This window comes from Hippopotamus amphibius, chromosome 2 (assembly GCF_030028045.1).
Source record: "Hippopotamus amphibius kiboko isolate mHipAmp2 chromosome 2, mHipAmp2.hap2, whole genome shotgun sequence".
NCBI lineage: Eukaryota > Metazoa > Chordata > Mammalia > Artiodactyla > Hippopotamidae > Hippopotamus > Hippopotamus amphibius.
In genome coordinates, this window is record NC_080187.1 from 175,633,633 (window position 1) to 175,645,802 (window position 12,170).

General features: G+C 37.7%; 1 pseudogene; it reads left to right on the top strand.

Annotated features, from left to right (window-relative positions):
- The first annotated feature begins 5,504 nt into the window (after positions 1-5,504).
- LOC130844654 (olfactory receptor 11H12-like) lies at positions 5,505-7,863 on the top strand (annotated as a pseudogene).
- The last annotated feature ends 4,307 nt before the right edge of the window (positions 7,864-12,170 follow it).

Below are 12,170 nucleotides of genomic sequence, written 5' to 3' on the forward strand. Positions count from 1 at the left end.
GCCTTAGGAGATAGATCCAAAAAGATGCCACTATGATTTATGCTGCCTATGTTTTCTTCTAGGAGTTTTGTGGTTCTGATCCTTTAAATTATAATCCTATTATTTTTATATAAAGAAAAATTACCTATTTTTAAAAAAAGTTTTGAAAGAAATCTATATAAATGCAATTAAAAAGGAGAACTTTTTTGCCATACTCCTCCATATTTCCTTGTCTTATGAAAGTTGTAACGATTTGTTGGACAAAAATTAATGAGGACTGTCTTCTGGTTCTACCTCAGCAAATAAAAAGTTTCATTCCAATTTTTAAAAAGGGCATTTTGGCAGGTTTTATATGGATCAAATGAGAGATCATATACAAAAGTATTAATATTTGTAAAATTCAAAGTACTATCAAATGATGAAAGCAACTCAAATGCTCATCAATGGATGGATCAATAAAAAAATGTGATGTACACATACAGTGTAATATTATTCAACCTAATAAAGAAAGGAAATTCTGAAACATGTTGCAACATGGATGAACCAGCCAGTCACAAAACAACAAATACCACATGATTCTACTTGTATAAGGTTCCTAGAGTAATCCAATTAATAGAGACAGAAAATAGAATGGTGGTCACCAGGGGCTGGGGCCGGGGAAATGGGGAATTATCGTATAATGAATACAGAATTCCAGTTTTGGAAGATGAAAAGAGTTATGGAGATGGATGGTGGTAATGGTTGCTCAACAATGTGAATGTACTTAATGCCACAGAATTGTACACTTAAAAAATTGTTAACACAGTAAATGCCATGTTATGTGTATTTTACCGTAATTAAAAATAAGTTAAGAATACAAGGCACACTACTCGTGTCAATTGTTTTTTATTTTGATTATTATCGTTTCACATTTCCACTGTACTCTTTTTCGTGCAGCCTCTGCAGGTGTAATCTTGTCTGTGTGTGCATTTTTTTTCCCTCCATGATGTTGCTGTTATAGCTTTTTCTCAGCAGTAAAGGCTATGGAAAGTAGGATATATCCCTTCAAATCATAACCACTTCTCCACTCCGCAACTCTAACAGTTCTCTGTCCTCCAAGGTGCTCTTTTGCTTTGCTCTTTGATGACACAGAGAGTGGTCTCAAGGAGGAAGCCACTCCCCTTTTTCCAAAAGCAGATTTCCACCTCAGGGAGTTTCTTTCACCCTAGTGCACGTGATTGTTAGAAACTGCATTATAATTTTGGATCTGTGATGGGTATGTAAGGTCAAATCCATTTGACCGTGCAAACTCTTGACACCTGAAGGAATTTGCTCTGAGGCTGCCCAGTGTTGCCCACTTTTCAGGTATAACAGGCTGAGCCTCTCCTGAAGCTCAGAAATGCCTCCTACCTGAGCCAACTGGATTTGGCCTCCTCCACTGTGAGCCACAGTTTTGATGTGTCTGAGTTCAAAGAGAAGGAGAGCTCATCCTCTGCCTCTATTCTAAGGATGTGTAAGGCTAAGGCAGAGCTGTCCAATAGAAATATGTGAGCCACACATGCAAGCGACATGTGTAAGGTACATTTTTCTAGTTACCACATTAAGAATTAAAAAGAAACAGTGAATTTAATTTTAATAGTCTGTTAGCCCAATGTATAAAAATATTATTGTTTCAACATGTAGTCAATATTAAGTTATTAACCAGGTATCGTGCATTCATTTTTTCATACTAGGTCTTGCAAACTGGGGTGAATTTTATACTAACAGCACATCTCAATTTGGAGTCATGTTTTGGGTGCTCAGTAGCCACATGTAGCTAGTAGTTGCTGTATTAGACAGTGCAGCCCTGTCGCTTTCTGTGTCCTCCTTTGTAATAAGGGTGGGTGGGAGTGTGGTGAATTAAGGTTAATACATTAAGAGCTTTCATTAGTAACTCTGGATAAATGACTTATTGTGTTTTCTTTATTCTCTCTCCCTTCCCCTCTGTCCTCTTCTTCTAAAGGGAGACTGAACTTCAAAACATGGCTTTTAGAGAAGTGAGAGGGATAAAAACCTTGAAGCAGCAAAAGAGACAAGGAGGACCCTCTTTTTGTTACCAGTGGAGTCAGATCAGGGCCACTTTGAGAAAAAGAGCACAGTGGAATTTGTGTTGATGTTCCCCACAGTGATGATTGTAGAAAGGTTGGTGAAGAGTGAGAGGAGGGTAACTTTACTAGGAGAAGGCAGAGTTTGCAGCTCCCTCTTTAGTCTTGCTGATGGTGGTGTGTAGACCTTAGGATGTACATTTTTATACATGGAACTCTGGCGCTTGCAAAGGCTTCTTAAATTCTAATCATGTTCCAAGCAGGATACTTGATATTGATGATACATAGATGAGTATAATAGGATCCTTGTTCTGGAGGAACTCTTGCCTTATGGGGGCATGAGTGTGTTAATAATTCCAATAAAAATTGCTAAGAGAAAAGAGTGCATAAGGTGCCAGAAGAGCACAGAGGAGTGTTGGCCTAAGAATACAGGTTTGGGGGGTGTAGATGGGAAGTGCCAGAGAAGTGTTCACAGAGAAACTGCTATTTCAGCTGAGTTTTGAATGACAAGTTGAAAATTTTGTAGATAGAAGTAAGGGAAGGAGGGTGGATGATGATATTACAAACAGTAAGAGGAACATATAGAACATTCCTAACCTATGACTGAATGTACAGTGAATGTGGGGCTCCTGAAAGGAGATGAACTTAGATATGCAGGATCGTAGATATACTGAAGATGTTGAACTTGATCCCATAGGTGAGAAGGATATATTTAAGGATGGAAAGCAGGGAAGTGACATGATAAGATTTGCATTTTTAAAAATTTGGCATCTTTAATTTTAGGTACTGTGCTCTTTAATGCCATAATATAGCTCCATCTCTCACCAAGTGTGTTGTAAGGAATCCAATTAGCTTTAAGGAGAAGATGAATTCAAATTAATTTCATTATCTCAATATTCTGAGAATTTCACGATTCCTCTTGAAAATACTGCTGATGTCTCAGAGTCTTACAGGGTCAAGGCAGGAAATCTCTATTTCACAGTAATAATGTTAGGATTCAAGGTTAATAGCTTGTTATTTCATTTGGGTACCATGTTCCATTTCTAACTGAAAATGCCCAAACTGAAATTCTGAGTCTTTCATTCACTATCGACTCCAAACAGTAGAATAATCCCTGAGGCTTCTACCACATATTTGGCATCTGAAAATGATCTAAAAAGTGGTAACAACCACCACCACCACCACAGCGACAACTCTTTTACATTTCTTTGAGCTCTCTGTAGCATATTTCCATGGAGACTTTTTGCTATTTCATATTGACTGTATTAAATGTTATAGAGCTCTTATGAGCCAAAGAAAACCACGCAGTGTGTAGTTAAGAGGTCAAAAAGCCATGTACTCGAATATAGAGCCCATCCTAAGAAATTAGAATATAAAAGTTCTCCAACAAACATGTGATTTGTATGATGTATGACGGTCCTAGGGGTATTAACCTAGTTTAGTAACAGATCCAGTAAGTTCTGAAGTATCATATATCCCTCATATGTGCATATTGAAACAGCATGAGAGCTAGCTTGGTTCTATAATGGCTTGTGGGTAGTTAATACTGTTCCCCAATTCTTTATTTTGTATGGTCATTAGCTCTGTGTTCTTGAGGATGTAGATTATAAGTTTGAAGGGTAGCCATTGGGTCACCTTGGATGAAAAGAGAGTATTAAGGGTATGTTCAGGTTCTCTCAGTTGACACACATATATCATCACAATGGAGATATAAAATAGTGTTGCTATATTTATTTATAAAGCTCAGTTTGAAGAACTAGGCTAGCAGCACAGTATACAGCTTTGGTGCTAAGGATAGAGAGAAAAGTAACAGTAATGAAGAATGTTTTGGAAACTTTTGGAGGGAAATGTGACCAAAATGTAAAATGTATTCACTCTGTGACTCAAAATTGTTATTTTCAGAATTCGTCCTTCATAAACATTGTTTCCTTAATTTCTCCCTACTATTTTAGAATTAGAAAATTGAAGGGAATTACTCTGTAAATATATACATTATGATACAGTCAACCACAGATTGTTTTCTTTATACATTAATCAAAATGTAAATATTTGATTGTTAGTCACATTTTGTTCTCCAAACAACCTTCTTTTTTAGTAGATCAACTGTGAAAGGTGTTTATTTACTATGCATGTACATTCCAAATGGGTAGTCCTGATCCAAAGGTTATTGTTCTTCAAGTGATAGTTCTGTAACTTAGGCTTTTTCCATCTTTGGCTTTGTCATCTTCAAAACTAGGCTTCCTGGGTCAACATGCTCAATCACATCAGATATCATCAAGGACCACGCATGAGTAAGGCCTGGAGAGTTGCACATCTATTTTAGTTACAGTCTACCAAGTAGAAATCAGTCACATGAGCATACCTAAACTGCAATGAAAGCTTAGAAAAAAAATGTAGTCTTGATTTGAAGAAGAGGAAATGGATTCGTCTTAGTCACATGATTAATGTCTTAACTTAGTTGATCAGCATCTATCTTGTTTGATCTATATGTGGGAATACAGAGTTTGTAAAGAACAGAGACAATTAACTCTGTGGAATAGGCTCATTTTGGATTTAGTGGATGAGATCTTTAAGCTGCCATTTGGACCACAGAAATGGGAGACTCTAGGTCTAACAAAGCTTGAAGGTAATGGTACATATCATGTCAAAAAACTTTGTTAGCTAAGAAGTAATTTATAAGGTTAGGACACGCAGCTCTGGGAATAATACTGTGTTAGCCTGGAATGTGTGTGTGTATGTGCATGCATGTACGTGTGTTTGCATGTGAGTCTACATATGAGTGTGTGCATATGCATGTAGTTTTTATCTCCAGTATAATAATCACTGAAGACGAAACATCCTCAAGTCTGTATTATGCATGTTAATTGCCTCCATTGCTCCTGGGGTTGAGGTCTCCAGAGATAGGCTTTGGAGTCTGGAAGGAATAAGTAATGAGGAACGGAGAGATCTGTGGCATATACTATTCTCTGAGTAAAACCTGAGACGGTTCTTTGTGAAGAAAGGAACCAAAAGGTGTTTTACCAAGGAGCTGACACCTTAGACTCCAGGGATGCATTAGGATAAGTGTGCATGGACACATGGAACTGTCACGTATTCCCTATGTATCGATGTCCATTTTGTTTTATATATTGATATGAAAAAGAAGCATACATTTTCATGAGTATTTTCCTTTACAAACACTGTTCCTATTACAAAAATCTTATTAGACATGGAGTTATTGAAATGTTTTTTGTCAAATTATCATTTTGTCTTTTGCAAGTTGTCTTCAAAAGAACTGTATTTTTAGCAGACTGGAAAATGGGAAATTTTTTCTTGAAGACTTGGGCAATAATTTAGATGAGTCTCTTGTGTTCTGTTCTCTTTCAGACAGATGACAATATAGCAAACCAACATTCATTGTGTGTGGCTTGTGAGAGAAGAAAACTTTGTAAGTAGAAGCTAATTTATTTAATGAAATATAATATGCACTTTCGAAAGAGTCAAAAGAAAACGGGACTGGGGAATCAAGTGGGATCTGAGAGATACCCAAAGGCAAAAACAGGAGCTGATTCTTCAGTATGTTGGCCTGTGGGAACAGAAAGGCCCTCAGGGTATGTCTATCGTGCTGTGAGTGGCTCTTTCCTGTGGGGCATCCCAGGTGAGAGGACAATCACAGGAGAGCTAAAGAGTATTACTGTGGCAAATGGAAAGTGTGTTTCTCTTTTCTCTGTCTTCCTCCTGTGCTCCTTGAGCAGCATTTAACGACCTCTGCTGATTTTAAAGACCAGGAGATTAGGTTTCTACCATTGCCCATCTCTTGAATGCAACCCTGGTATCTTTTTGCATAAACATTACCCTAGGTCTGGCTCTTCATGCTTTTTCCTTGGGTTATCGAAATTGCTTTCTAATAGTTTCCTGCTAATTTCATGACCCTGTAATTGTCTGGCAAATTGTCTTGCAAATGCAGCTTCCATAAACTTCGGATCATTTTACTCTTCTACTAGACCAACTCCAGTTTTCCACTCACTAGCAAATTAAGGCTGAGCTAGTCAGCCTGGCAGTGAGTCCTCTGCCACGTGGCCCCATATTTGTACCTAATATCTCACTATTCCTTTACAGGTACTCTAACTTCCACTCTTTTGGACTCTTCTCTAAACATAATTTCTTATTTTCAAATCTTTTCACATCATTATTATATGCTGTTAATGTTCTGCCTCTGTCATTGCCCATGGAACATTCTGTCTTTTGCCAAGATCCATCTCCCTCTCAAAAGCCTTTCCTTATTTTTTCCAACTGAATATAATCGCCGTCTCATGTGACAACAGGAATTTTGTTTTGATTTGTTGTATCACACTGTCACTGTGTCAGTGGCAGCACCACAATATAGGTGGAAGGATCCAGTCCATATCCTGTATCAGCTCCCCGTGAAGTTGCCACAGATAAACACACAATCTAAGCAAAAAGAGTTTGCTTGCTATGTAAATGAGGTTCTAAGGTAAATCCCCTCAGGTTTCTTCCAATTAGACTTAAACTCCCTCTATGTCAAAATTCTAGAGCCTCTAATGCATTGTTTGAAGTTGCTTTGAACAAAAGATATTTGACATAAGCTCCAAAAGAGCAGGGACTCTGCTTTTTTACTCATTGTCTTTCTCTATCTCCTGAAACAGTGCCTGGCAATAATATGTGCACAATAAATGTTTATTGAATAAACTAGGAGGCAAAGGAGACAAAGAAGAAAGAACAACTTGCTTTTCCAAAGGGAGTATAGTAACATCACAAACCTAAATTGTGGAAAATAAACATATATCTTTTTACCAAGAAGAAGAAAAATAGTGTAAATATGTCTGTGGTTCTCACTGTCTCTGTCACTTCCACAGGTCAGACGAATGAGGACTTTGGAGACTAATATCTCTAGGTTTGTGTCTCCTGGGCTTTCCCTGTCGCAGAGACATCCAGATCCTCCTCTTTGTGGTCTTCTCCGTCATCTATCTCCTGATTCTCCTAGGGAACGCATCCATCATGTATGCTGTGTGGTCAAGCCAGAAGCCCCACACACCCATGTACATCCTCCTGGCCAACTTCTCCTTCCTAGAGATCTGCTATGTCAGTTCTGATGTGCCCAAAAATGTTGGCCAACATCACCTCCCAGACCAAGAGCATCTCCTATGCTGGCTGCCTGCTCCAGTTCTACTTCTTCTTCTCCATGTGTGCTGCTGTTTATTTGTTGGTGATAATTTGTGATCTATTTCTTGCTATTTGTAGACCTCTGCACTATCACACCATCATGACCCATCACCTGTGTGCTTGGTTAGTGGTCTTCTGCTGAGCAGATGGCTTTCTCTGGTTATTGATCCCTTTGATTCTAATATCTCAGGTGCCCTTCTGTGGTCCAAACACCATTGACCATTTTCTCTGTGATCTGGCACCTTTGCTGGCATTGTCCTGTGCTCCAGTATCTGGAATTACCCTGATCTGTGGTATTGTGAGCTCTCTCATCATCTTCCTCACATTCCTGTACGTTCTTGGCACTTACTTCTGTGTCCTAAGTGTGGTGCTGCAGATGTCCTCAGGCTCAGGAAGTCATAAGGCTTTCTCCACTTGTGCCTCCCACCTTGCTGTGGTGTCTCTATTCTATGGCTCAGTCATGGTGATGTATGTTAGCCCAGGTTCTGGGGACTATCCAGGGATGCAGAGATTTGTGACCATGTTCTGTGTTTTGGCAACCCCATTCTTTAAACCCTTGATCTACAACTTCTGGAACAAAGATATGGAGGAAGCACTAAAGAAAATGTTGAATGTGTTATTGCAGGAAATCTTTAAAGGCTTCAAAAGTCAAATTTAACATAATGCATCATTAATGTTTAGGAGGATACACAATCATGAGGTGAATGAGATTATGTTTTTTTTTCCTTTCATTTTCACATACTGGTAAGATGATTTTTAAAAAATTCATTAGACCATGATTTAAGGCCTAGGAAGTTGTTATTCATGCTCCAGATATATCTGTACTTTAGATAGATATAGATATTTTGAACAGCTCAATTAAGATTTTCACATATTTCTGTAGTTTCTCTTTTGATTTTCATTACATACTGCTTGATATATGTCAACATCCTCAAATTCTGCCTTCGTCAAAGCCAGTTCTTTTTTAGAGCATAGCAAATATTGAATATATCGCAATCATACAAATATTTAACCAGTAATCCTTCAGATAACCAGATTACCAGATTTTTAAACAAAATTCTCAACATCAGTGACAATTTAACAGACTTTCTTTTGTATATTCCATATTCTCAATATTATTTTGGGCACCAACAAGGGTCCTCAGTAAAATTATGTTGACTTGATTGACTCTCCACATTTTGCCAGTGCTGCATCTTTAGGAGATAGGTCCACATCTTCCCTACGCAGACGATGAAGGTTAGTTAGTACTCAGTGTCAGCCAAAGACCTGTGGACTTTGTGGGATCGCTACCATCTAGGCCTAAGGTACACTTATTTTCATATAGTTCTCTGTGTCCTTCAGAGGTAATTTCTACTCTTCTAGCTTCTTATTTTCTAGAATAGTAATTTAATTTACAATATTGCACTTCATGAGGAAATCTTAGGCTAAAACTTTGTTCTGGGATAACTCCAGCTTTACTTTCAAGCTCAGTCAAACATCTGCAAACTCCTGCTGTATATTTTTACGTGAAGATGCATTTCAGATTTAAATGTCTAATCCTAAAATTTTAGTCTTTTAAATTAGCTCTAGTCATACTTATTTGTCAATGGCTCCATTGATCTGTAACTTGAATTTAAAATCTTAATGTTTATAATTCCTCACTTTCTTATTCCAATCTTAGTGTCATTAAATTTTGTGGCATCTTCTCTGTGATCCTTTGCCATCTTTACTTACCATTTTTGTCCAGGTCCTAGCATTCCATGCCTGTGAAGGCATAAGAATTTCACAAATGGTCTCTCTGTCTCCCTTCTTTCCTTCCTTGCTTGTTTCCTTCCTTCTTTTCTTTTTTGAGATACATGTCACTATGTGTTTGTTCAAATCCCATAGGATGTACAACACCAAGAGTGAACCCTGATGTTAATTCAAGACTTCGGGTAATGATTATGTGTTAATGTAAGTTCAGTTGTAACAAGTAGACCACTCTGGTGGGGGATGTTGATATGTGGGGGAGGCTATGCCTGTATAGAGTAAGGGGACATATAGGAAATTGCAGTGAACTTCAAACAACTGCTCTGAAAAATAAAGGCCTAAACTACAGATATAGATATATAGATATATAGTTAGGGGTTTAATGTTTTTCTCACATAACCGTAAATCTGCAAGTGGACTATCAATAGCCACTGCTCTGTGCTGGATCTGTGCCATTTAGCTTGTACACCCTCATCCTCATATTTGTTACCTCATGGTTGCAAGATGGCTGCTAAACATCCAGGTACGTCCCTGTTCCAGGCTGGAGGAGCATGAAGCAGCAATTCCTGATTCAGGAAAGAAAAAGCTTTCCCAGAAACCCTTGGTTTGTGTCTCATTGGCCAGACCTGTGTCACATAGCTAACCTAGATGCAAGGGAGGACGAAGAAACAAGAGTTTTTAGCTGGACACACTGCTATTCTGAATAAAATCAAGGTTCCTTAAGGAAAAGCGGGATGCACTTTGGGTGGACAATGGCAGTCCCTGCCACAGAGGGATCTGGAGAGTTTCCCTTATATGTGATGAAACTTAAACAACTGATAACATGACCTTTGACAAGAATGAAAAGCATACACACTTTCGAGAAGCTATCACATTTATAAAACTGACTAGAGACAAATAGGACTGAAAACTGTTTGTTGACTAACCACTTGAAATTAATTTTTATTGCTTATGATTTGTAAGCAATTGACACAACTAAATTGGAATAATAATGAGCTGTTCTAATGGTCAGAATAGCATTGTGCAAATAGCATTTGACTTTAAAAGGGCACCTAAGAGCTCAGTGGTGAGGAAAATAATTTGGAAAAGAAGACTAAAGAGAAAAAGCTGTCTGAGTCCTAGTTTTCTTGAGTGCTGTTTTCCCAAAGCCGTCTCTAATTTAACCATCTTAACCTAGGAATATATAAATACAGTCAGCCCTCTGTATTCGTGGCTTTTGCACCTGTGGATTCAACCAACTGGGGATCAAAACTACATTAAAAAAATTCCAGAAAGTTCCAAAAAGCAAAAATTGAATTTGCCGTTCACAGGCAACTATTTACATAGCGTAGACATTGTGTTTAAAACTATTTACACAACATTCACGTTGTATTAATTACTATAAGTAATCTACAGGTGATTTAAAGTATACAGGAGGATGCGCTTAGGTTATATGCAAATACTATGCCATTTTATATGAGGAACTTGAGCATTCTTGGATTTTAGTGTCTGTGGGGGAGGGGTGTCCTGGAATTCTTTCTCTTTCCTGATTCTGTCGCAGATACCGATAAGAGTAAAGACATCACCTTGGGAGAGGACAAGTGAGTGGAATACTTTGAGAATGCAGGGAAATATATCCTTGGAACAAAAATAATCTTTATTGGCATTAAGAAGAAGATAGAAATGACGGGCTTGATAGCTTATCTCAAAAAAGAGCTAACAATTTCTGTCCACTGCTTTATTTGTTAAAAGATGGAAATCTCTCATGATTTTTACAGTATATGTCCCATATTTAAATTGTTCTCATACACAAAAGCTGGATTTAGTGAGCAGTATCCAAGTTTTCAGTGAAGGTGATTGTTTCCATATGAAAACCTGGAAGGAATTAAAATGTAAAGATTTACATGTGTATTTAAATATACCAGAGGAATCTGCTTTGCTGTCTCCAGACAGAATAAGACTAACCTACCTGTGAATTATGTACATTGGCCAGAATTTCTCATCCTGTGTCAAGACCATGACTAAAGTAGGTCCACTGAAATAAAAGACAGGAATATACACTTAAAAATGGACAAATACACATCAGGTGGAGATTTATAAGTAGGCAATTGTATATGCAAGTCCGGAGATATGAGCTGAGGTTGGAAATGGAGATTAAAACCTAAGAAGTATCAACATATTAATGGCATTTAAAGCTATTAGATTCTTTGAGATTCATCTAAATCAGTGCTGAGATATAATGTGAGCCACAAATAATGATATATGTATTTTTATTTTCTCTTTTGAATCTTTCTTTTTCTTTTAGAACTTTCATTGAGATACAGTTAACATACGATAAACTGCATATATTTAGAGTGTGCAATTTCGTATTTTTTTTCTTATTAGTAAGGTATATAGGGCAACCCAATCTCCCAGTTCATTCCCCCTCAGCCCTCCTTGCTTTCCCCACTTGGTGTTCATATGCTTGTTCTCTACATCTCTGTCTCTATCTCTGTCTAGCAAACTGGTTGATTTGTACCATTTTTCTATATTCCGCATATATATGTTAATATACAATATTTGTTTTTCTCTTTCTGTCTTACTTCACTCTGTATGACAGTCTCTAGGTCCATCCATGTCTCTAAAAATGTCCCAGTTTCATTGCTTTTTACAGCTGAGTAATATTCCATTGTGTATATGTACCACATCTTCTTTATCCATTCATCTGTCGATGGACATTTCGGTTGCTTCCATGTCCTGGCTATTGTAAATAGTGCTGCAGTGAACACTGGAGTGCATGTGTCTTTTTGAATTATGGTGTTCTCTGGGTATATGCCCACTAGTGGGATTGCTGTGTCACGTGGTAACTCTGTTTTTAGTTTTGCAAGGAACCTCCATACTGTTCTCCACAGTGTCTGTATCAATTTACATTCCCACCAACAGTGCAAGAGCTTTCCCTTTTCTGCATACCCTCTCCAGTATTCACTGCTTGTAGATTTTCTGATGATGCCCATTCTAACCGCTGTGAGGTGATTACCTCATAGTCATTTTGATTTGCATTTCTCTAATAATTAGTGATGTTGAGCAGATTTTCATGTGCCTCTTGGCCATCTATATGTCTTCTTTGGAGAAATGCCTATTTAGGTCTTCTGCCCATTTTTTGAATGGGTTGTTTATTTTTTTGATATTGAGCTGGATGAATTGTTTATATATTTTGGAGATTAATCCTTTATCTGTTGATTTGTTTGCAAATATTTTCTCCCATTCTGAGGGTTGTCT